This window comes from Chelonoidis abingdonii, chromosome 11 (assembly GCF_003597395.2).
Source record: "Chelonoidis abingdonii isolate Lonesome George chromosome 11, CheloAbing_2.0, whole genome shotgun sequence".
NCBI lineage: Eukaryota > Metazoa > Chordata > Testudines > Testudinidae > Chelonoidis > Chelonoidis abingdonii.
The window spans coordinates 3,654,826-3,681,112 of NC_133779.1; the positions used below are offsets into that span (position 1 = coordinate 3,654,826).

The following is a 26,287-nucleotide window of genomic DNA, read 5'->3' on the forward strand; positions in this document are numbered from 1 at the left end:
TTCCCAGCCAGCCGTGCTCAGGTCAGGATCTTCTATGCTCTTGCTGGCCGCTGGTGCAAATGCCCATTCACAGCAGCTGATCTGCCAGAACTAGGCAGGATCAACTGGGTTTGGGCTTCCTGGGACAAAGGGCATAGCCCTAGATGCAAGAGAAGATTGTGGGGCCCACTGGGGTTATTTAGTCTGCAGAAGAGAAGAGTGAGGGGGGATTTGATAAATGCTTTCAACTACCTGAAGGGGGTTCCAAAAAGGATGGAGCTCGGCTGTTCTCAGTGGTGGCAGATGACAGAACAAGGAGCAATGGTCTCAAGTTGCAGTGGGGGAGGACTAGGTTGGATATAAGGAAACACTATTTCACTAGGAGGGTGGAGAAGCACTGGAATGGGTTACCTAGGGAGGTGGTGGAATCTCCTTATCCTTAAGGGTTTTTAAGGCCTGGGTTGACAAAGCCCTGGCTGGGATGATTTAGTTGGGCATTGGTCCTGCTTTGAGCAGGGGGTTGGACTAGAACCTCCCGAGATCCCTTCTAACCCTGATATTCTATGCCCAGTAAAGTAAAGTGGCTGGTTGATCTGCTCCCAAAGGGGGCAGAGAATAGCCACAGTGCAGTGTGCTCTGGCCACATCCCCGATCTGTCCCCTATGGCCCCTACCAGGCAGAGCATAACCACAGGGCAGTGCGCTCTGGCCATGCCCCCGATCCGCCCCGTATAGGCTCTAGGGGGCAGAAAATAGCCACAGGGCAGTGTGCTCTGGCCACACTCCCGATTCGCCCCCTGTGCTGGAGCCTGTACACCCAGCTCCACGCCGGCTGGGGAGATCCCCTGCACAGGTGAGAGTCTCGGGGGGGCTGTTTCCACCCATGTTGAAGGCCCCTGTGCTGCCAGATTCCCTCCCTGTGGCTTGGCGGGGCCTCAGGTGGCTTTCACCAACATCTTTGTTCTTTGACCTCGAGCGCCTCAGAGCGACATGAGGGAAGCTGGGCTTCGAGGAGTTCAAGTATTTGTGGGGGAACATCCAGAAGTGGCAGGTAGAGAGGTGGGGGGATGGGGGCGGCTATCACGCGTAGCTGAGACCCGACTGTACCCCCCCTCCGGGCGTGGGGGCAGGAGGGGGAACGAGAGACCTTGGGGCTCCCAGCCTGGGGGGGGCCTTCTTAAGAGCGCTGGACTCCAAGGAGCCTTCCAGGCTGGAACTGACGTGTGTCACTTTCAGCCTTGGGGGGGGCACGCTTGCTGCTGCATTGCCTTCTGGGTATCCAGAATTCCCAGCACTGCTCCCCTGCCTACCTGTCAGAGGTACCGGGGGTGTCCGGCAGGGGGGCAGCTGTGAATCTCGGGTAGGGATAGGGACAGCTGGGATCCAAACAGTCCCCTCCTTGGGGGCAGAGTTAAGGGGCTGTGTTGCCTGTGATGTTCCCCCCACCCCCGCTCCCTCCATCACCCAGCGTTCTAGGGAAGGGCTGCCATTTTAGTGTGGGTGGGTGTCTGTCTCATATCCCTCCTGCCCCCCATGTGCCACTTGAGCGGTGGGATGGTGGTTTCTTATTTCCCTCCCCCGCTCTGCCGTTCTTGGCGGGGGAGGATGAATCTCGGCTACTGTCCCTTCCCCGCTCACCCATATCTGCCATCTCTCTGCCTGTGGTCCCCCTCCCTGCCCAGGCTCAATCTACAGCTGTGTGTTTGTGCTGGGGGGGGACTCTCTTATCACATAACCAACTTGTCCCCCCCACCCCCCAGTGTGTCTACAAACAGTACCACATGGAGCGATGCAGCACCATCAGGAGCAGGGAGCAGCGAGCTGCCAGGTGCCTTCGAGGTGGCGGGTAAGGAGCCGCTGAGGGGTGGGATTGGCAGAGGGAGGGGACCCACAAGGGCTGTCTCAGGTGGATGGGGAGTGACTCTCTCTCCCTCCAGGCTTCCGGCTGAACGAGCAGCTGTACCAGATGATCATGTGCAGGTGCTCAGATGAGAACAGCCACATAGACTTCGACAACTTCATCAGCTGCCTGGTTTGCCTGGACGTAAGTGGCCTGCGGGTCGGCCCTGGGGATGGAGGGGAGGGTTCTGGAGTCCTCTGCCCCCCTCTCCCCCTCCGTCGGCCCCTTCCACCCCTGCCTCTAGTGTGAGCTGGTCCCCTCCCATCTGGGTTTTTCTCCATGTGTGTACAGCACCTGGCACAATGGGGGCCTGGTCCATGACACGGGCTCCTAGGTGCTACCGTAATACAACTAATCGCGCTAGAAGGTACTAGTGCCATGATGGGCCCCTACATGCTACCGTAATTCAACTAATGGCCATAAAAATGTACAGCGCCTGGCACCAGGGGTGTGTGCACTGCTGCCCTCTTCTGGCTGGGATCTGGACCGCTCAGCTGTGTTTCCTAGCTCCCTCTGCTGCTAACAGCTGACGAATATCCTCCTAGAGCAGCTGGGAGGGGAGTTCAAATCCCTCTGGCATCAAGGCCACCCCTGGGTGGGGGTTTCCCTGGGCGGTTGTGGGGGGCTGTGCTGATAACCCCTCTTGCAATGAGGTGGCAGCAGTAGGACCGGGAAGAGGACATCTAGTTCTAGGCAGGTTCCTGCGGTTGAAAAAGGCAGGTTGCATCACAGCAGAATTTTTAGGGCCAAAGCCTCGGAACCAGGGGCCCCCGCTCCCTCTGGTCGCGGTCAGGGAGGTGGAAGCTGCATCCTGTGGCTGGCAGGGGGAAGGAAGGAGGGATAAGCCCCTCGCAGGGAGGGAACGCTCTGTCCTAGGCCAGCGTGGCCTCCCCTCCCTGCCAAACTCGGAACAGCAGTGAGCTCTTGGAAACAGGAACCAGCTGCCAAGCTCCAACCCATCAGCAGGGCGGGAACAAGGAGCCAAGCCAGGCCAGATTACACAGTCAGTGGTGTACATCTGGAGTCACTCCCTGACTGGCTTCAGTGCAGACCAGGCCAGATTCTGTTCTCAGTTGTGCCTTTGTGTGAACAGGACTCGCCACATGGATGTCAGTGGAGTGACTATAGCTTCTGATCCTTTTTATGTCACTGTGAAAGCTGGAATAACTCCACTAGGGCAGATCCTGATCTGAGGTGTACCCGTGTGTAAACCTAGAGAAAGTCCATGGGAGCAGAGGCCAGGTGCTGATCTCATTCACATACCTTTCCCTTGGGTCGCTTCTTCTCTGTGCTGTATGTTAATAACTAACAAGGCCTGTCCTGGCCTCCCGGCATGTGGGCTAGTAGCATTCTCCGCATTTTATAGGTGGAGAAACTGAGGCACAGGGAGGGGAAAGGTCACACAGCCAGAAGAAGAACCCAGGAGTTCTGAATGTTACCTCTCTGCTCTAAACCACTAGATCACTCTTCACCTCCCAGAACTGGGAATGGAATCCAGGTGTCCTGACTGCCAGTCCCCCCTCCTTGCTCTAACCATTGAACCCTACTCCCTCCCAGGGCTGGGACTAGAACCCAGGAGTCCTGACACCTACCCCCCTGCTCTAACCACTCTATTGGGTGTAGCTGGCCCTGTGCTGCACCAGCCTGCCTTGCCTGGCAGTGATGGAGGGGTGGGGGGGCTGTTTGCAAACCCAAAATCAACCTCCCCTCCCCCAAAGTTCCTGCGTGAGCCTCTGAGCTCATTTCCTGGTTCAGATTTTCAGCTCTCCAGCTGAGACTGCGGGGGTGGGGGTGTGTGTGTGTGTGTGTGTGAGTGAAGGGGCCAGTGTGTGGTGTGCATGTGAAAGAGGGGGAATGGGGTGGGGCGGGAAGTGGCTGATCTAGGCTGAGGGATGAACTCACAGAGAACAGCCTGTTCTTTGCACTGCAGGAGGGGAATTCTCTGCATTGTTTCTGATTTACGCAACCTCTTCCCACCCCTGCTGCGGGGACGGTCTGGCCAGTGGGGAGAGGGGGCTCAATGTGGGGTGAGGGAGAAGCCCCTTGATTCCCCCCGAGAGTCCTGCCTCCCCAGCCCCTTACTCTGTCCCCTGCAACCCAGCCCTCTCCTCCAGCTTTGCAGAATGGCTCACAGAGCTGGCCGGCGACCCCCTGGGGGAGGGGGGGCAGAGAGTGATACAGCTGGGGAGCAGGGGGCGGGGAAAAGGGGACCCCTCTTAGCGGGAGCACCCTATGCTGCAACCCTGGCACGCCCCTGTGCCTTGCCCCCCTCCTGGGGAGCATTGGGGCATGGGCCAGGTCCCCTCTGAGCTCCAGGGAAGCGGGAACTGGGCCGGGGCACCATACAGGGCCCTGCTAAAGGCCCCTGGGGCTGTTCTCCGGCTCAGTTTGGGCTGTCGGGGAGGGGGGGGTGTGTGCACTGTAGAATGCGAGTGGGACAGGGGTGTGCACTGTCAAGGTGTGAGTGCGAGGGGGTGTGCACAGTGCTGCAGGTGTGTGAGCAACACACTGGGTGTGCGTGCGAGAACAGGTGTGCCAGCAGGGAGGGTTTCCGGACGCACCAGCCAGTGCATCACTGAGAGGGTTTGTGGGTTATAGCATGTGAGTGGCAGGGCGCTGTGGCAGTCTGGGCGGAGGTGGCTGTGTGTTTGCTGTGGGTGAGGTGTGAACCCCGCCTTTCTTTGGAAGAGGGGGGAGGGATGTGTTGTCTTGTGTTTGTTTGGGAGTGGGTGGGAGAGAGAAATCTGTGTCTGGGGAGCTGAGAGTGTCTGAGAGTTGGGTGGGGTTGTTAGCTGTGTGTGTGTGTGAGCTCAGTGTGTCTTGGTTAGGTGTGTGAGCTTGTTATCTTTGCGTATGTCTGGGTTTCTTAGCTGTGTGTGTATGTATGTGCTGTGAGATTTTGTGAGCTCTGTGTGGTTGTCTCTGATTGTGAGCTGTGCATGTGTGTGTGTTAGCTCTGTGTGTGTATCAATGTGTTTGAGACCTCTGTGCAGCTGTGTCAGTGTCTGTGTGTGTTTGTGAGCTCGGTGTGTGTCTCAGCTGTATGTCATGGTGGCAGTATGCATGTGTGTCAGTGTATTTGTGAGCTCTGTGCAGTTGCGTCAGTGTCCGTGTGTGTTTGTGAGCTCGGTGTGTGTCTCAGCTGTATGTCGTGGTGGCAGTATGCGTGTGTGTCAGTGTATTTGTGAGCTCTGTGCAGTTGCGTCAGTGTCCATGTGTGCTTGTGAGCTGCAGGGCCGGCTTTATGACCCGCAAGGCCCAATTGGAATACTTGGCGGCGGTCTGGGGCTTCGGCAGCATTTCGGTGGCGGGGGGTCCGCTCCGGGTCTTCCACAGTATCAAAGGACCCCCCACCGCTGAAATGCTGCCCAAGACCCCCGGAGCGGGACCTGATTCTGGGGAATTGGTGGAATCGGCATAAAGACGGCCCTGGTGAGCTGTGCGTGGTTGTGGCGGTGTCTGTGTGTGAGCTGTGTCAGCGTGGTCTTTTCCTTTGCAGCTCCACCACAGCATTCACACTCCTCGTGACACAGGCCCTGGTTGTGCCAGGCTCAGCCTCCATCCAGCTCATCATGTGCTGCTCAGGCGGGCCCAGAAACCATCCCTGACCCCCCTCCCCAGGCTTCCAGGACCTCTGTATGACAAAGGCCAGGGCCTCTGACAGCCTGCAGAGGGCAGCACGAGAACTGGGAATGTGCCCAGGGCACGTCAGGAACAGTGTAAACAGCACACCAAGCAATTGTGAGTGTGAGGCCCACTCCCCTGCACTAACCACTGGACTCTGCTGTGCTCCCTGAGCTGGGAACAGAACCCAAGAGTCCTGGGTCTGAGCCTCCCCACTCTAACCATTAGCTCCCAGCTCCTCCCCCTCCCCAAGATCCTACTTCCCTCCCAGAGCTGGGGTTAGACCCCAGGAGTTCTGGCTCCCAGCCCCCCCTGCTCTAACCCCTAGACCCCACTCCCCTCCCAGAGCTGGGGAAAGAACCCAGGCGTCCTGGCTCCTAGCCACCCCCCGCTCTAACCACTAGACCCCACTCCCCTCCCAGAGCTGGGTAGAGAACCCAGAAGTCCTGGCTCCCAGCCCCCACTCTAACCACTAGACCCCATTCACATCTCAACTCCCCATGTGTTTTTGTGATTGGGATCAGAGTGAGGGAAGGGCTTAGGCCAAGCTGTGCCCCCACGGTCCTGGAGACTCGTATGGACCCAGAGCTGAGCGCCAGATGACTGCAGGGTGCAGCGTGAGGGCTGGGCTGAGGGGTCCCGGGACTCTGTGACTGACAGGAGCCAAGGAGCCGTGTATGCTTGGAAACTGACATTGATGCTAGCATTTGGAGGCTGGGGCTATTACATGTATTGCGGTAGCATGGAAGAGCCCCGGTCATAGACCGGGGTCCATTGGGTGGGGCGGGGGTGTGGGGGGGTGGTACATTTTTATTGCTATCATTTTAGAGCTATCACGGTAGCTCCCAGGTGCTCTAGTCCGGGCCCAGGCTAAGAGCAGCGGGCTGAGCTGATCTGCAGCTGGGGGTGTGTGTGTAGGGGGGGGCAGCAATTGGCTCAGCCCCATCTCCCTGCAACACCCCAAACCCCAGCCCCCTTCCAGCAGGAACGGAGCTCCCAGCAGGCCCATGGCCAGAGACGCACCCGAAGGGTCCTTGGCTTTAAGGGGACACTGACAGAGGGTCTCCCAAGCTGGAGAATGTGGAAGGATGGAAGCAGGAAAGTTAGAGAGTGGACCCCTTGGCTGAGAGCCAGGACTCCTGGGTTCCCATCCCAGCTCGGGGAGGGGTATGGGGGCTGTTGGTTGTGGGAGAGGCTGGGAGCCAGGATACCTGGGTTCTATCCCAGCTCTGGGAGGCCAGTGGTGTCTAATGGTTAGAGCAGGGGGCTGTAAGCCAGGACTTCTGGGTTCTATTCCTAGCTGTGGGAGCGGAATGCGGCCTAGTGATTAGAGCAGGGGGCTGGAAGCCAGGACGCCTGGGTTCTCTCTCCAGCTCAGGGAGGCAGCATACTCTAGTGACCTCAAACAACACGTGGAACCAGAAATCCTAGCCCTGCCACTGACTCATTCTGTGCTGTTCCTTCTCTATGCCTCGGTTTCCCCATCTGTTAAGTCAGGGTAATTACTCCAGCGCACACGCTTAATTAGTGTTTACAAAACACATGGTTATTACTATAGTGACGGTGACGCTCTGTGTGTCCTTTGCACCTTCCGTGTGAGGATTCCAAAGTCCCCTGGCAACACGAGTGAGGCTGGTGTCGTGGCAGAGTCTCCAGAAGCTGGGTCACTCCCTCTTTGCACAGCAGGAGAAACAGAGGCAAGAGCAGGGGAGGGGATTTGCCCAAGGTCACAGAGGGCAAAGACAACAGTAGAACCCAGGAGACCTGGCCTCCAGTTACGCTCCTACCCAAAGCCAGGAACACAGCCCAAGAGTCCTGACCAATAAGTGCCATCTATAACCCTTTACATGCCACACCCCATCCCAGAGCTGGGGAAAGAGCCCAGGAGTCCTGGCTCCCAGACCCCTGCTCTAACCTCTACAGCCCGCTCCCCTCCTGGATATGGGGATAGAACCCAGGAGTCCTGGCTCCCAGACCCCTGCTCTAACCTCTACAGCCCACTCCCCTCCTGGATATGGGGATAAAACCCAGGAGTCCTGGCTTCCAGCCCCCCTGCTCTAACCAATAAGCCCCACTCCCCTCCCTGATCCAGGAGTCAGCTTTTAATTCCCAAACAGCTGCACTCGTCCTCCTTCGGGCCACACGCCGCCTCCTTCCAGAAGCCCCTGGCTGCATCGTCTTCTCCCTGGAAGCAGCCAAGTCGGGAAATTCTGAGATTGCCCTGGAGATGGGCCAAAGGTGAGAGCAGGGAGGGAAGGGCACACGATGGGAAGGTGGCAGACGGGATCGGAGAGCAGCCTCTTCTTTCTCTTTCTGTTTCCAAAGTGGTTGTGTTGTCACGGGCTGGGGTGCGGCGGCGGCTGCAAACCCAGTGACCTTGGTTCAGCAGTTGACGGGAGGCACGTTTTGTTCCATTCTCTTCTGTGGTGGTTTCTCGCTGATGTTCTCGTTAGACGGTGACGACTGTGATTGTTATTCGTGATCATTTACTGTTCTGGATGTCGTGATGTCTCACAAGCACAGGCCACCACCCCACCGTGCGAAGCGCTATACGTTTGCATTGGTAATGGGTGTTTTACAGTCGAATCTAGACATCCTGGTAATGGATCATGCCCCCATTGTGCCAGGCATTGTGCGTGTGCATTGCTATTACATGTATTATGGTAGAATCTAGGCATCCCAGTCATGGAACAGGCCCCCACTGTGCCAGGCGCTGTACGTTTGCATTGCTATTAGGTGTATTACGGTAGAATCTAGGCACCCCAGTCATGGAACAGGCCCCCACTGTGCCAGGCGCTGTACGTTTGCATTGCTATTAAGCACCATTCAGCCTCCAGTTCTGATCCTTAAATTCAGACAAGGTTAAGGCCAGATCAGCTCGCTCCGTGCAAACTGCTAGCCAACCTGGGGCTTGTCTAGCCACCTGAGCAGGGCCATAGGGATGGGGGAAACTGGGGCCCGGCTGCCTCGGCCTCCTGTCTCCTCCAAGGGTCAGGGCCCCTTGTTTCAAAGGGAGCTGCAATGACACTCCTGGTGGGCGGTGATGCGGTGACCTGCCTGTGAGGGAGGGTCTTCCCAAATACTGTGTGAGCTGCGGTGTTGGGGGAGTGTGTGTGTATGTGTGTGTGTGAGTGAAGGGGGCCAATGTGTGGTGTGCATGTGAAAGAGGGGGGAACGGGGTGTGTGTGTGTGTGTGTGTGTGAGTGAAGGGGGCCAATGTGTGGTGTGCATGTGAAAGAGGGGGGAACGGTGTGTGTGTGTGTGTGTGTGTGAGTGAAGGGGCCAGTGTGTGGTGTGCATGTGAAAGAGGGGGAATGGGGTGTGTGTGTGAGTGAAGGGGCCAATGTGTGGTGTGCATGTGAAAGAGGGGGGAACGGTGTGTGTGTGTGTGTGTGAGTGAAGGGGCCAGTGTGTGGTGTGCATGTGAAAGAGGGGGGAACAGCGTGTGTGTGTGAGTGAAGGGGCCAATGTGTGGTGTGCACGTGAAAGAGGAGGGAACAGGGTTTGTGTGTGAGATGCAAGAGAGGAACTGGGGTGCGTGGGACTAATGAACAATTATCAGCTAATTAAGAAGCAGTGGTATTTTAACTCCGGCGGCTGACAGGCTGGGAGGCAGACTGGGGATAGGCTGCGGGGGGATGGGAGGCTCGGTTCCTGAGGGGATAGATGGGTGCATGGTGGGGTAGATGGGGTGCGTGGGGGGGCCAGGCTGGGGTATGCAGTGGGGGCCGGCCATGCATTTTTGGGCATAGACCCCCTGTTTATCTCACGCCAGTGCAAGGGCCTCCTCCCTGGCAGCCCCTTCTGCTGACCCAGAAATTGGGGGAGTAGCGGGCTGGGCTAGGACTCCTGGGTTCCCTTCCCAGCTCTCCGTTGGGCCTGCTGGTTGGCGTAGGTGCAGCTACTTACTGTAATCCCCAGAGCAGATACCCCTGAGCCCCCCCGCCCCAGCTGCGCCAGGTTTGTTTTGCCTTGCCTTGTGGGGAATGAGTCAGTAGGAAGAAAGTGATTTCCAGACCCCTCCCCCAAACACCTCCCCATTTCTCCTTCCCCGCGTTTCCTGGAAGGGCCCCACCCCAAATGGAGTGTCAAACTAGGGAGGTGGGAGCCCTCCTCTGGCCCCTTCTGGGGTGGAAGGAGGGGCCAAGGAGCACTCAGCCCCTCTGTCCTATTGGGGTTCTCCCTCCCCGCCCATAGACAGGTCAGGTGCTCAGGGTTGGCAGTTCTGTGGTCCCGTGCACACTAATGTACGCACGCGTGCATATATGTCAACACACCTGCACACACACGTGCATGCAGGTGCATACAGACATATGCACACACACAAACACCCGTGCGCACACACATTCAAACGCCCTTGAATGCACGCTGGTGCAAATATACCTGAGCGCACGCTTGTGCAAATATCGGCGCAGGCCCGCAAACACATGCATGTTGCATGCACACATCAACACATATGCCCTCATGCAGGTACACAGGGATATGTGCACAGACACATTCAAACATACATGCTAACACATGCAAACGCACAAGCACACACTGGCACATGCACCAGCTTATATTAAATTATGCACTAGATATGGAGCAGTGCAAAATGGGCCCAGGACCTGCTGTCCACCTGCAGGGTCCTTCTGGGGCTCTCCAGGCTGGGAGAATCCGGACTGGGGTCTGCACCAGGCCTGAGCTACCTGGAAAGGGGAAGGGACCCTAGCCCAGTGCGCCTCAATCCTGAGTCTGATCCGCAGCCCCCTGCTAGCCCAGCCCTGGGCCCCCCCATGGATTTCCCAGTTCACCTCCATGACCCTGGCGAGGTCTGATCCCCAGCCAGGGCCAGGGAGTGGCTGATGTCAGGAGCCCTGGCCCATGTGAGCTCAGAGCTGGGTTTGGCTGGCTATTGCAGACTCCATTCTGCGGCCTGGGGAAGCCCGAGGCAGGCCGGGCTCGGCCAGCCAGCCCTTGGGAGGGGAGCCCTTTGCTTCTCCTGTTTTCCATGCCGAAACGTGGCTCCAGCCTGGGAAATCTGTGAGCTGGGAACAGCAGAGCCAATGAGAGCGGCATCCCCTGGCTGTTCCCAGCAGGCTGCATAGGGAATCCCCCCTTCATGCCCAGCGCCAGCTCCTCGACCTGCACCCCACGTTGCCCGCGAGGGGCAGTAAATGTGCCTACGGGGTGTAGGCTGGACAGACCAAATCCACCTTGAATCCACCCCCCACCCCCTCCACACTCCTGCCATGTGTCAGGGTGGGATTGTACCCTCCAGTCAGGGCTGGTGCAACCATTTAGGCAAACTAGGCGGCCGCATAGGGCGCCTAGTGGTTGGGGGCGCCTAAAAGTCCCCTCAGGCGAGGAGGTGGAGTGGAGGTGAGCTGGGTGGGGGGCACGCGGGGAGGGCTACCCGCAGTAACCTGGGGCGGGGCGCACAGGGAAACCGCTCCCTGCCCCAGCTCACCTCCACTCTGCCTCCTCCGCTGAGCACACAGCCCAGCTCTAACTCTCCTCCAATCGCGCCGCACGCTGGGCGGGAGCAGAATAGAGCAGCGCCGGCGTGCTCAGTGGAGGAGGCGGAGTGAGGCAGGGTTAGCTGCCGTGGCGGGGGAGTCTCCCTGGTGGGGTTAGTTGCCGTGGGGGGACGGGGGGGAGAGCAGTAAGCTGTGCGGTGGGGGTAGCTGCCTGCAATGGGGCTCCCGGTTGGGGCGAGTTAGCTGCGGGTGCGGGGGGTGGGGTTAGCTGGGTGGGGGGTGCAAGGTGGAAGTTTCGCCTAGGGCATGAAACTTCCTTGCACTGGCCCTGCCTCCAGTCCATGCCCCCCAAGGCGGGTGGGATCCTCCCCACAGTCTATCTATCTATCCCTGTACACCCCCTCTATCTATCTATCTATCTATCTATCCCAATACACCCCCTCTATCTAGCTATCTATCTATCTTCACCCCCATGTATGTATTGGGGGACACCACGTCCCTTCCTCTACAGCAGCTGGTGCTGTCACCATTGGAGACGGGTTCGATGGACCCCACCCCTCGGTCTGTTCTTTCCCTATGAGGGTAAATCCGATGATGTTAAAGGCACATGTACAAACTCTCGTAGCCCCATTAGGTGGAACTGGTCAAGCCGGCCTGGCTCACCCAAAGGGACGTGGGTGCAGTTTGCACGGAAACTGTAACCGGCCTCCTCAGCCAGCCAGAGGGGGAAGAAGGACGACCCAAGAAAACCTGCATTTCAGCATAGGCAGGTGAAAAGAAGGAGTGGGACCCCGCTTGCCCACTGGACTCCAGGCCTCCCTGTGCTCGGCTGGCAAGAACTTTCCCTAGGGGATACGCACAGGAAGATGCTTTTCAATGTATGACTGTAAAAGCGAGGGGAAAAGCCACCACCGCCCCGTGATCGCTCCCCACCCAGCTCTCTTTCAACTAGGGACACAGGACCAGCCACTGGACCAGGGAGCAGATCCTGGCCTGAGTGTTTGGCGCACAGGTGGTCGGGGCCGTCACCTGGACCCGAGAGGAGAAAGCCTTTTCTGTTTGTTTTTCTTTTAACCCTTCCTGACCTGAGCGCCTCATGGCCCGGCCTCATGTCAAACCTCCCTCTTTGGCCAGAAATCGACTTGGTTTGGTCGTTCAGCAGAACAGATCCGGGGCTGGGAATAGGCTGGGTCGCTCCATTTAAGGCAGCAAACGATTGTGCACCGATCGCCCTAGAGAGCCAGCGGAGAGAGGACTGTCCGGGAGGGGGCTGGACACAGCAGAACATGGGACTGGGAGGGTGTTGTGGTCACGCTGCAAAGAGGAGGCGGGAGGCGTGTTGCTGGCCGGCTGCTGGGATCGGAGGGCCGGACCAGGGGTGGCTATACCCAGATGCTCAGTAGGGGACCTGCATGCTGGCGGGCTGATTGTGAGCGACCCATTGGAAGCCACACTGCAAAGCATTGGGAGGCCCTAGGGTTGCAAGGCAGGGGATGACACTGCCCCTCACTGGTCTGGATGGCACCCCGGCATTTCACCGGGGTTTCCCCTTCTTCCCAGCGTCCTTCCACACTCTGCTGACTGCGTGGGGTGGATGATTTGTTACACCTCAGCGCTGAGGGTTGCCTGGACAGGAGGTGTTTTTGCAGGCCGGTTGGCTGGCACATGGGGTGAGGGACTGATGCAGAGATGGGGTGGGGGGGTCCAGACTGGCTGATGGGTTAGGCAGGAATCTGCTGCATCTTGAACACAAGATGTGCACCAAGTTTCATTCAACTCTCTCTCGCTCTCTCGCTCTCTCTCTCTCACACACACACACACACACACACACTTAAGGGTATCGCCGCTGCTCCTCATGGCATCCCATTCCCAGCAGCGACTGGTGCTGGGCACTGTAGGGGCGGGACCCATCCCTAGCCCCCAGTTCAATGGCACCAGCTGTTCTGCGTCAGCAGGGAGGCGTTCCTTCCTGACCACATCAGTGAAATCATGGAGGGCCCTGAAGCATGGGGGCTGGCTACACGTGGCAGGATCAGCCAAGAGAGCAGGCCCTGATGCTGTGCTGGGGCTGAGGACTGGGGTACAGACTGGGACCCCCGCTGTTCGATACAGCTGCCACATAGGTCCAGTGAGGCTCCCAGGGGATGTCCTGGTCTGAGAGAGACTGATGGGGGGAAAGGGGTAAATGGCTAACTGCCGAGTGTTTGTAGGCATGTGTGTGTATGTGTATACTCATGTGTACATGCACATTTGTGTTTGCAGATGCTTGTGTAGGGACCTGCGTGAGGGGATGCGCGTCACGGCAGTTTGAAGCAGGGGGTTTCTAGACACACACACACGGCACCCAAGCCACGTCGTACACACACACTCAGCCTGTTTACAAACAGACACCGGTCTTGCCTCACTGTTTCCAAGTGACTGGCGGGCAGCGGTGGGGTGGAGCTCGGGGAATCCCTGGCGGTTCCTGGGCAGCCCCTGTGTCCGGAGATCACACCTTGCTTTGATTTCATGGCTGTCCCTTAGGGGGGGTTATGGTGGATTATGGGGGGACTTTTCAGCCAGTGGGGCCGGCCAGGCCCGACAAAGATGCAGCCCCGCCCTGGCCAGCCGGCGGGAATGACGCAGTTTCCTGTGCTCCACGGGGGCGCCTGTGTCGGTTTCGACACTGATCAACCTGCAAAACAAGAAGTGAGAGGGGGTGGGGGAGGGAAGCGAAAGGGACCATATCCTCCTGCTTCTGCCGGGGGGGCTGTTACCGCTGAGCCAGGGGTTCTCACACAGGGGGTCGCGAGCTGTCGGCCTCCACCCCAAACCCGCTTTGCCTCCGGCATTTATAACGGGTTAAATGTATAAAAAAGTGTTTTAAATTGCTACGGGGGGTCGGACTTAGAGGCCTGCTGTGTGAAAGGGGTCCCCAGTACAAAAGTTTGAGAGCCCCTGCACTAAGCCCTTCCCCGGCTCATGGCACAATTTTGCCCCCGCCCCAATCCCTTTGCCAGCAGTTGGCTGTGGTTAGCATGCCTGGCCAGATGCTCCGGTGATGGGCAAGGGGGTAAGACCCTATTCAGACTAGACTAGAAACCCCTGGAGCCGCTCAGTCCCCTCTGCCTTTACCCTGGGGCAGGAGGTGAGGCTGCATGTACAGGGGTGTCTTGGGGATTGGGGTGCAGGCTTCCTGGGGGGCAGCTGGGCCACACATGCACACACACACACTGAACACACACTACGGGCACATACAATACAGACACCTACTGCATGCACAGACACAGACACAAACACACACACACACACAAACACAGACTACAGACACCCACTGCGTGAACACACAAATACACACACACATAAACACACACTACACTCACTGCGTGCACACACACACAAACACACAGACACACACACAAACACAGACACTTGACAGACACACTGCAGACACCCACTACCCCCACATTACAGATATACTGCACCCACAAGACAGTACTCACAATTCACACACACTACAGAGATATGAACACACAGACACCCACTACACAAACAAGACACACAACACACACAGTCACAAACACACAGAGAATTTACACTTCTCTACCATTTGTTTACATGGCCCAGCCCGACGGGGCCCCGATCTCAGTCACTGTGTGTCTGGGCAGCGCCCGGCACGACGGGGCCCTGATCTCGGTCCCTGTGTGTCTGGGCAGCGCCCGGCACAATGGGGCCCTGATCTCGGTTGCTGTGTGTCTGGGCAGCGCCCGGCGCGCTGGGGCCCTGATCTCAGTCACTGTGTGTCTGGGCAGCGCCCGGCCGGACGGGGCCCCGATCTCAGTCAGTGTGTGTCTGGGCAGCGCCCAGCCCGACGGGGCCCCGATCTCGGTCACTGTGTGTCTGGGCAGCGCCCGGCCCGACGGGGCCCTGATCTCGGTCACTGTGTGTCTGGGCAGCACCTGGGGTGACAGGGCTCTGATCTCGGTCACTGTATGTCTGGGCAGCGCCTGGCCCGATGGGGCCCTGATATCGGTCACTGTATGTCTGGGCAGCACACTGGCGTGACAGGGCCCTGATCTCGGTCACTGTGTGTCTGGGCAGTGCCTGGCCCGATGGGGCCCTGATCTCGCTCACTGTGTGTCTGGGCAGCGCCTGGCATGACGGGGCCCCGATCTCGGTCACTGTGTGTCTGGGCAGTGCCCGGTGCGACGGGGCCCTGGTCTCGGTCACTGGGTGTCTGGGCAGCGCCCGGCCCGACGGTGCCCCGATCTCGTCACTGTGTGTCTGGGCAGTGTCTGGCACGACGGGGCCCTGACCTCGGTCACTGTGTGTCTGGGCAGCGCCCAGCATGACGGGGCCCTGATCTCGGTCACTGTGTGTCTGGGCAGCGCCCGCCCAGGGGCCCTGATCTCGTCACTGTTGTCTGGGCAGCACCTGGGTGACAGGGCTCTGATCTCGGTCACTGTATGTCTGGGCAGCGCCTGGCCCGATGGGGCCCTGATCTCGGTTACTGTGTGTCTGGGCAGCACCTGGCGTGACAGGGCCCTGATCTCGGTCACTGGTGTCTGGGCAGTGCCTGGCCCGATGGGGCCCTGATCTCGGTCACTGTGTGTCTGGGCAGCGCCTGGCATGACGGGGCCCGATCTCGGTCACTGTGTGTCTGGGCAGTGCCCGGTGCGACGGGGCCCTGGTCTCGGTCACTGGGTGTCTGGGCAGCGCCCGGCCCGACGGTGCCCCGATCTCGGTCACTGTGTGTCTGGGCAGTGTCTGGCACGACGGGCCCCTGACTCGGTCACTGTGTGTCTGGGCAGCGCCCAGCATGACGGGGCCCTGATCTCGGTCACTGTGTGTCTGGGCAGCGCCCGGCCCGACGGGGCCCTGATCTCGGTCACTGTGTGTCTGGGCAGCACCTGGGGTGACAGGGCCCTGATTCTCGGTCACTGTATGTCTGGGCAGCGCCTGGCCGATGGGGCCCTGATCTCGGTTACTGTGTGTCTGGGCAGCACCTGGCGTGACAGGGCCTGATCTCGGTCACTGTGTGTCTGGGCAGTGCCTGGCCCGATGGGGCCCTGATCTCGGTCACTGTGTGTCTGGGCAGCGCCCGCATGACGGGGCCCTGATCTTGGTCACTGTGTGTCTGGGCAGCACCTGGGGTGACAGGCTCTGATCTCGGTCACTGTATGTCTGGGCAGCACCTGGGGTGACAGGGCCCTGATCTCGTCACGTGTGTCTGGGCAGCATGGGGTGACGGCCTGATCTCGGTCACTGTGTGTCTGGGCAGCACTGCGTGACAGGGCCCTGATCTCGGTCACTGTGTGTCTGGCAGTGCCTGGCCCGATGGGGCCCTGATCTCGCTACTGTGTGTCTGGGCAGCGCCTGGCATACGGGGCCCCGATCTGTCATTGTGTGTCTGGCAGTGCCCGGTGCGACGGGGCCCTGGTCTCGGTCACTGGGTGTCTGGGCAGCGCCCGGCCCGACGGTGCCCCGATCTCGGTCACTGTGTGTCTGGGCAGTGCCTGGCACGACGGGGCCCTGACCTCGGTCACTGTGTGTCTGGGCAGCGCCCGGCATGACGGGCCCTGATCTCGGTCACTGTGTGTCTGGGCAGCGCCCGGCGCGACGGGGCCCTGATTCGGTCACTGTGTGTCTGGGCAGTGCCCGGCATGACGGGTCCCTGATCTCGGTCACTGTGTGTCTGGGCAGCGCCCGCCCGACGGGGCCCTGATCTCGGTCACTGTGTGTCTGGGCAGCACCTGGGGTGACAGGCTCTGATCTCGGTCACTGTATGTCTGGGCAGCGCCTGGCCCGATGGGGCCCTGATCTCGGTTACTGTGTGCTCGGGGCAGCACCTGGCGTGACAGGGCCTGATCTGGTCACTGTGTGTCTGGGCAGTGCCTGGCCCGATGGGGCCTGATCTCGGTCACTGTGTGTCTGGGCAGCGCCTGCATGACGGGGCCCCGATCTCGTCACTGTGTGTCTGGGCAGCACCTGGGGTGACAGGGCTCTGATCTCGGTCACTGTATGTCTGGGCAGCGCCTGCCCGATGGGGCCCTGATCTCGGTCACTGTGTGTCTGGGCAGCACCTGGCGTGACAGGGCCCTGATCTCGGTCACTGCGTGTCTGGGCAGTGCCTGGCCCCGATGGGCGCCCTGATCTCGGTCACTGTGTGTCTGGGCAGTGCCTGGCATGACGGGGCCCCGATCTCGGCACTGTGTGTCTGGCAGTGCCCGGTGCGACGGGGCCCTGGTCTCGGTCACTGGGTGTGGGCAGCGCCCGGCCCGACGGGGCCCCGATCTCGGTCACTGTGTGTCTGGGCAGTGCCTGGCACGACGGGGCCTGACCTCGTCACTGTGTGTCTGGGCAGCGCCCGGCATGACGGGGCCCTGATCTCGGTCACTGTGTGTCTGGGCAGCACCTGGGTGACAGGGCTCTGATCTCGGTCACTGTATGTCTGGGCAGCGCCTGGCCCGATGGGGCCCTGATCTCGGTTACTGTGTGTCTGGGCAGCACCTGGCGTGACAGGGCCCTGATCTCGGTCACTGTGTGTCTGGGCAGTGCCTGGCCCGATGGGGCCCTGATCTCGGTCACTGTGTGTCTGGGCAGCGCCTGGCATGACGGGCCCCGATCTCGGTCACTGTGTGTCTGGGCAGCGCCCGGACATGACGGGGCCCTGATCTCGGTCACTGTGTGTCTGGGCAGCACCTGGGGTGACAGGGCTCTGATCTCGGTCACTGTATGTCTGGGCAGCGCCTGGCCCGATGGGGCCCTGATCTCGGTTACTGTGTGTCTGGGCAGCACCTGGCGTGACAGGGCCCTGATCTCGGTCACTGTGTGTCTGGGCAGTGCCTGGCCCGATGGGGCCCTGATCTCGGTCACTGTGTGTCTGGGCAGCGCCTGGCATGACGGGGCCCCGATCTCGGTCACTGTGTGTCTGGGCAGCGCCCGGCATGACGGGGCCCTGATCTCGGTCACTGTGTGTCTGGGCAGCGCCCGGCGCGACGGGGCCCTGATTTCAGTCACTGTGTGTCTGGGCAGCGCCTGGCGCGATGGGGCCCTGATCTCGGTCACTGTGTGTCTGGGCAGTGCCCGGTGCGACGGGGCCCTGATCTCCGTGACTGTGTCTTAATTTCTGTGCTTTGAAATCCACCCAGGAGCAAGCGATTCTGGGGGGTGAGGGCTGTGGGCATGTGGTCTCCCCTAGGACACTTGGAGGGTGGGGGAGCACCAGGGGAAACCCGCCCCGTGTTGGTTCCAGTGGCAGAGCAGCAGCATGGACATGAGAGCCCCCCCTGTACCCCCCCCAGAAGCAGGGCTGTCTCCGGAGGGGTATTTCCAGCCCAGCTCCGAGAGGAGAGCGTGTGGCTCCCTGCCCAGCTGAGCTGGATCGGGAGGAATTCCCCCACACAGCCGCACACATTCATGTGTTTATTGGAGGAGGAGGCCAGGCCAGGTCCCTCCTCCTGCGAAGGGGAAGGAAAGCCAGGCTTCTCGCCGGATTCCTGGAAGGGCCAGGGGTGGAGGGAAAACGCCCCCATGCTGCCACCCCCACCCCAACCTGGCTTCTCAGCAAGGCCGCCAGGCACTGGGATGCCTCAGCCCTGGCAGAGAACAGTCTCGCCCGCCCCCATTGCCCGCCCCTTCCTTCCTGGAAATAGACGGATCCAGGGAAAGGATTCAAGAGACCAGGGGAATCCCCAACCCTCTCTGCGCTGCCAGGACCAGGGCACCCTCCTCCCCATCCCCAACCCTCCCCCTGCTACCAGGACCAGGGGACCTTCCCCCCTCTATCCCCAAAGCCCCATCCCAACAGGACCCTTGTGCCAGGCGCTGCACAGACCCCGACTGAGATCAGGGCCCTGTTGTGCCAGGCGCTGCACAGACCCCGACTGAGATCAGGGCCCTGTTGTGCCAGGCGCTGCACAGACCCTGTCTGAGATCAGGGCCCCGTTGTGCCAGGCGCTGCACAGACCTTGCCTGAGATCAGGACCCTGTTACGACAGGCGCTGCACAGACCCTGTCTGAGATCAGGGCCCGTTGTGCCAGGCGCTGCACAGACCCTGTCTGAGATCAGGGCCCTCATTGTGCCAGGTGTTGTACAGACTGAGTTAGATTGGGAAACTGAGGCACAGAGTGATGGTGGGGACTTGCCCGCCGTCCCCCAAGGAGTGGTAGAGCCCAGAGCCTCTGAATCCCATCCCACAAGGCCCACCTGCCTCACTGTACAAAAGCGTCATGTGGTTTAACCCCCTAGCCCCCCTTGCAGGTCCCAGCCCCCCAGGCCATTTTTAAAGCACCCCCTTAACACCCCTTCCTATGCTCCCCCTCCCTCATCACCAGATCCCCCTGATCTCCACCCCACGGCCTTGGGAGCAGCAGAGCAGAGAGCGTTTTGGGATAGCTGCCACACATGCCAGTGCCAGCATTCCTGGCTTGCAGGGTGGGGTTGAGGGCCTCTGGGCAGTTGTGACAGCTCACTGGGATCAAGGCTTCCTGTGGGGGGGGGAAGTTTGGGAGTGGGGGGTTTCTGCAGGATCTTTTGTGCTGTGGCTGGATGTCTCCCCACACTGTCCCGTCCTCCCCTGAAGTGCCAGCAGCTGGATCAGTCCTTCGGCTCGCATGACTCACCCTCTTCTGCCTCATTTGTGCGGCGAGGGGGGGCTGTTTCAGAGGGGAAGTTGGCCCTCCCCACACGGTAGGAGGCCCCAGTGGGATTGCTGGGAGCCGAGATCTGGGTCCCTGAGCTTCCTGGCAGGGAGCCACCTTCCCTACTGCTGGGAGACTCGGGGTCCCCGGGTGCATGCGTGTGCGCCTTTGTTCATCCCCCTCTCCAGCCCCAGGAGCCCCGTTGTCAAGCCGAGCTCCTCTGCTCCTGAGCGCGTTCGAGGCTGGGGACCCCTCTCTGGGGGCGCTGTCGTGCAAGGCACGATCTCACGGTCGTGTAACACCATTCACAGATTCCAAGGCCGGAAGACAAAACCCCAGGCCTCTGAAAAGGAAGGTCTTGCTCGCACGGGTGCACTGGAGGGCTCCCTAGTCCCCACTAGGCAGGGCTGACCCTGGCTGACTTGCCTAGAGAGAGGCGGCTGGAGCGGACATGTGCCCTTTGCTCTCTGTCAAAGGGCTGTTTGTTGGATTGCGTAATGGGTGGGGGAGACCAATTTCTTAGAATCAGCAGCTGCCAAAGGACACAGCGGCCTGGGTCAGGGCTACAGACAATGGCGGGGGGGCATGCGGGGGTGCTGGGATGGTGCTAGCAGCGGTGGTGCAAAATGGGTAGCGGAGAGGGTGTGTGTGCGAGACGCGGAGGGAGGGTGCAGAAAGACGTGTGGCCTTGTGCATGTTCCAGTTGGCACTAGTGAGTGGTCGTGCTACTGCTAGTGAGCATGGGCAAAAGTCATCACACACAATAGTGAAAAGAGAATGGCATGAGCTGGATGTGAGGGTGTAAACGCAGCCCTGGTGAATGGCACCAGGAAACAGCTGCACTCCTGCTTGCATGCGTGCACATCCGTTCGTGGGCATGTGCAATGGGGTGTGTGGGCAAAGTGATGTTTGTTCACATGCATGTGTGTGCAATCGTGTCTGTGTGCAGAACTGAGCAGGGTCACGTATGGGCATGCAATGACGTGAGTGTCTAGTTGTGCTTGTGCACCAAAGTGTGTAGATATCTGTGTGCAGAATTGTGTTGCTGGGCGTGTGAGCCATTGTGTGGGCATGAGCATCATTTCGGTGTGCAATTGTGTGTCTGTAATGGTTCATCTGTGTGGGCCCATATCCGCTTTTGGGCTGTGCGTAACGGTGTCTCTGGGTGTGTGTGTCAACCCGTACAGGTGCGTAATTGTGTGCCTGCAATTGTGCATCTGTCTGTGTGTAACTGTGTCGTGTGCCTAATTGTGGCTTTCTGTGTGTGCAGTGGTGAGTCCGTGCATGACAAATCCATTTGCACTTAAGTCGTTTCCTCCGTGTTTTGGGATTCCCCTCAAAACCCACGTCCCCCAGGCCAGCCCGACGCAGGTCAGCCTGGCCTACAGCTTCTTCTCAGCCTCCGTGCGCACCAGTGCTGGAGAAACCAGCTGGGCCCGGCTTCCATCTCCATCCTGACAGTCCCCGTTGGCTGTATACAGATGCTCTGCTACTGTAGCCGAGCATGAGCGCCCGGGAGCAGGTGACACAGGGAGAGGCAACCCGGCGGCATGGAACTGGGCCCCAGTTCAGGGGATGCAGGGTACATCTGTGCCACAGATACCATCCCGCTACAGTCGGTGATCTACAGTCACTGGAGCAATGGACAGCTGGCAGCCAATCCACTCATGCCAGTGGCTGGTGGCTGCTTGTGCAAATCCTTGCCCGTGGGGCACGGGCATCCCAATCCTCTCCGGCGTCAGCTAGGGGGCACCAGGGCTAAAACATGGTTCAAGAGAGGCCTGGCTAACCCTGCAGCTGTGAACTGAGGTGCCAACATGGGAGGGATCAAGGTCACGCTCCATGTCCCCCATTTGTCCTCCACAGAGGTCAGGAAGGAAATCTCTCTCCGTATGCCTGGGAGATTTGCCTCTGACCAAAAGCCATTGACTTTGCCTGGCACTGACTAAGGGTCAGCAAACCCCATTGTTGTTATTAGGGGGGTACTGTGGAGCCCCCAGCCACAACTGGGGCTCCGTCGCACCATGGCCACCGTGCAAGAGAGACCTTGTCTCTGAGTCCAGTCAGGGGAAGGCAGGGTGACTACCTCACTTCAGAGGCCCAGGGAGATTTGTGACTTCCCCAGGGCTGCCCAGACAGAGCTGGGGATGGAACCCAGGAGTCCTGAGTCCCGCCAGGCCAGCCTTCCCCTGGAAGGGAAGATTCCAAACCCCGGCGCCAACCTGAATCCAAAGTCCCAGCTTCCCAGATTCAGGGTTTCAGCAGCAGCCATATTTCGGAGGCCGGTTCTAGCTCGGTTCTGATCCGGGGGGAGAGGAGGTAGAAGGGGTGGCTCCATCTGGAACTGTCCACCCCCATCCCCCATGTCTCCGCACAGAGGCTCACGTCCCACGTTTGCCATAGGGCATGAGCAATCATCAGCTGACAGGTCTCCAGCCGGGTCCTTCCCTCCAGGCACCCTTATCAGCTGCGAAACCAGCAGTGCCGGGTGAGGCTGATGCAAGAGGCAGCTGCCGGGGTGGCGGCTCCGCTGGGTTAGCCGGGCGACCAGGGCATCGGAAAAACCCCCCCGGGGTTGTCGCCAGAAGGGCTAGCAGCTGGCATAGGTGTGGCTGGGTACTGGGGTGGGCGAGCTGTGGGGCCCAGTAGGAGGCGCTCTCCCCACAGAGTCAGTGCTGAACCCAGCGCCCTAGGAGGCGCTGTGCTATCTCTCCCATGCAATAGAAAACCCCTTATGGCCATTAAAGAGCCCAGGATGTTTTCCACCAGAGCTGGGGTGATCTGTCCCCTGCCAGCGCTCAAATGAGGATAAAATTTTCCAGCTCCTTCCACGTTTTCAGTCGGATACAGAGGTCACCCTCACTCCTTGTTGTGCTATACGGCAGCCAGGCCTTTCTGAAGACGGGGGCCATGTCTCAGACTCGGCTGAGCGATCCCTGTACAAACAGCTGCTGCGCTACACCGCAGAAGTGGCTGCATTTCACTGCTGAATGGGAGATCCCTGTACAAACAGCTGCAGTGCCCCACCCCAGAGGTGGCTGCATTTCACTGCTGAGTGAGCTGTACAAACACCTGTGGCTGCATTTTAGCAGTAGCAAAGTGATCTCCGTGCATAGTCTACAAGGACTTTGGCATGGGAGGTAACAGAGAAATAGACATGTCCATTCAGAAGCCATATGCTGCACATTCCCTTCATAAATCTGCCCCTTCCTCTCACATCCCAACAGCCCCTAAGCCTTAGCTCAGTGGGAAGTACCCTCACTGCAGGCACTGGGGGTGGAGCCACCGCTGGGGCGACCTCCATCTGCTATTGTGGGTTTAGCCAATGGCAAGCCAGCTCCGGTATCAGTCAGTCGATCTGATTAACCCCACCCCTCCGGTGACACGTGTTCTGAGTCGCTGAGTTGCACAAGTGAGGCCGGGGGGGTGGGTTGTTCTGCGATCAGGGTGCAGGACGGGGCCAAGGGATCTGTCCAGAAGCCAACCCCAGGGTGGGTCGAGGTGCTGGGCTGAGTCTCGGGTGAGCTGGGTTCTATTCCGGCTTAGCCCCTGACTCCATGTGGGATGATGGGCGAGTCAGCTCTGTGCCTCAGTTTCCCCACCTGTAAAATGGTCAAATATGCCTGCCTTGATCTAGAGGACAGGAAGCTCTTTGGGGCAGGGGCTGATTTATGCTTGGGGTCTGCAGTGCCTGCCAGTTGGGGGCCCTGGGTCTGATCTCAGCTAGGGTCTTTAGATGATACCGTAATTACCATAATAATGGCTCCATCTATAACCCCAATGGGGCCTCCCTCCCTCCCTGTGGGATTTAACTCGCTACCATTTCCCTTCCCCCAAGGAGCTGCCTGGAGCAGGCAGGTAAACACCTACTTCTGGGCTCACCTGAGCCTCAGCACACAATGAGCTCATTGTTCTCCCCCCTGCTCCTGAGCTCACCTGCAACCGCTGATTTCTTAACCTTCTCTTGCCCCAGGGGCTGTGCATTGCCCACCCGCGACCCTGAGCCAGGCCAGGGGATCCTGGGGCGGCCGTCTGGAGGGTGCACTGGTTCTCGGGCACCTCTGGGCTAAAAACAACCACCTGAGACTCATTCCCCGCCCCACCACCTGCAAGCAACTGTGGCTATTCTCTGCTCCCCCCCCCTGGCCCATAGGGGGCGGATCGGGGGCATGGTTGGGGCCCACTGAACAGTGGCTATTCTCTGCCCCCCATAGGGAGCAAAGCAAGAGTTATAGCAGCCCTTGAGGGACTCAGTGTCCCTATCTGTGCAATGGGAGCATAGCCCTGCCTTTCTGTATTTACCCTGGACGTTCTTTGGGGCAGGGACTGTTTCTCACTCAGCACCTGCAGTGCCCACCTTGCTAGGCCCCCTGATCTCGGTCGGGGTCTGTGCAGTGCCTGGCACAATTGGGGCCTGATCTTATTTTGGGACCATGGGGTGTTAGCATATTATAACATAAGAGACTGCAGGGCCAGGGTGGGACGAGGTGTCGATCCATCCCCTCACCGGAGAGGAATGCTGGCTACGTGGTTAGGTGGCTCTTCTGAGAGGCTGGCGTTCAGCTCCCAGCTCTGCTACCGGCTTCTGGTCTGACCGTGGGCAAGTCACTTAGCAGCTCTGTACCTCAGTTTCCCCATCTGCACGGGGGGGATGGTAACTCCCTCCTGTCCGGCGGTGCATCCGAGGAGGAACGGGTGCCAGTCTGTGTGGCGCATGTTGGTCCCCAGCCCACGGGGGCCTAGCTGAGAAGCGGTTACACGCCCGGCTCACGGCTCCGGGTGCCAGGGGAAAAGACTGAGCTCAGGTGGCGCCAGCTCTGATCACCTGGCTCACAGTCTGCCTCATCCCCGTGCCCTGCTGGGAGGTGACTCAGCAGGCCGGGCGGGGGACATGGGAGAAGCGCGTGACGCTGAGGTCACCCGCGTGAACCCTTATGTAACCAGAGGGAAACCCTGTCATCCCTTCCTGGAACTGCCCCCGCCAACCCCTGGGTGCTTGGCTGGCTGAGCCTGCTGCACGCCCCTGCCTGTGCCGTTTCTCCCCTCCCCCAGATGGTTTCTGTACACCTGGCAGGACTCCTGGGTTCTCACTGTGAGGGGAGTGTTTAGGATGGGAGACTGGGTGTCTGGACTCCTGGGTTCTCTCCCCAGCCCTGGGAGGAGAGTGGGGTCTAGTGGTTAGAGCAGGGGAGCTGGGCACCAGGACTCCTGGGTTCTAGCCCTGTGGGAGGAGAGTGGGGTCTAGTGGTTAGAGCAGGGGAGCCAGGACTCCTGGGTTCTAGCCCCAGCTGTGGGAGGGGAGTGGGGTCTAGTGGTGGGAACGTGGGATTGGAGACCAGGGATGTTCCTATCTCTGTCACCGATCGGCTCTGTGACCTCAGGTGGGCGCTTCCCCTGCTCCAGGCCTTAGTTTCTCCCCATCTGTAAAACAGGGGAGGTGATGCCGACCGGCCTGACAGCGGGCTGCAAAGTTGCCTTAGGCTTTATAATGGGCATAGCGATGCCCAGCTCACAGGGGCTATGACTCATGAAGCAATAAGGCGGGGGGAGTGCAGGGGGAGCTCCCGAGCAGGCTCGGTGACCGACATCCTTGTTCCACAACTACCTTCAGTCACATCCGGGGAGAGGAGGGTCTAGGGGGACAACCAGGGCCTGGCATGAACCAGGAAGCCCTGTGGAATCACCCACGTGTGGGTGGATCCTGCCAGTGGCTTTCGACACTTCCTGATTGACTTGCCAGGCTCCAGCAGCAATGCTGTCCGGGAAAGTGGGTGGCGCTTCTCGGACGAGATGGCGAAACCAGCTTGGCCCGGTCTCAGTTGGCAGGGGGCATTGGCCGGGGAAAGGCCAGGTCGGGGAGAGCTGTGGCATCGGGGAGGGGGTGTGGCTACCACCATGCCAGCATAGGGCAAGGGAGAGCTGGTGGGGGCTGCAAACCTAGACAGCAAAGGGCTCAGGGATGGGAGATGGGCCAGGTTGCCCCCCTAGGGCGCCCATTGCAAACTGGGCTCTGCTTGCTGCTGGCTCAGGGTGCCCCTTGTACGTGGGTTGGAATTCATGTATAAACAGCTGCTGCGTCCTACCCCAGAAGTGGCTGCATCTTAGTGCTGGGTGATCTCTTCATCCCCATACACACCCCTCTATCCACCTATCTGTCCCCACACACCCCCATCATCTATCCCCCTACACAACCCTCTGTCCCCATACACACCCCCATCTATCCTTCAATCTCCAGACACACTCCTCTGTCCACCTGTCTGTCCCTTCCCACACCCTTCTATGTATCCACCCCATCAGCATATTCGATAGATAGGAATTCAGGGTGGGGTGAGTGTAACCGACTTTTTAAAGAACCTGGGGTGTGATTTTTAATGCTGGTGCCTCTGTCTATCACTGTCTCTGCACAGCGCCTGACACAATTGGGGCCTGGTTTCGGTTGGGGTCTGGGCAGCACTTGGCACGACAGGGCCCTGATCTTGGACGGGGTCTGAGCACCGCCTGGCACAACGGGGCCCTGCTCTCGGTTCAGGGTCGGTGCAACACCTGGCACAACGGGGCCCTGATCGCTCTCTGCTGGGGTCTCTAGCCTCTGCCTTTACACAAGCAGCAATACTCAGTCAGAGGACGGGACTGAAGCCAAAGGCCATTGTAGCAGAGGCAGGAATAGCCTGGGGGTCTCTCGGGCACTGCTGCGGGGTTCAGAG

At 59.6% G+C, this 26,287-nt stretch overlaps 1 pseudogene; it reads left to right on the plus strand.

The window, feature by feature from the left end:
• Positions 1 to 972: 972 nt before the first annotated feature.
• Positions 973 to 26,287, plus strand: part of LOC116822432 (calpain small subunit 1-like) — a 28,993-nt pseudogene continuing 3,678 nt past the window's right edge.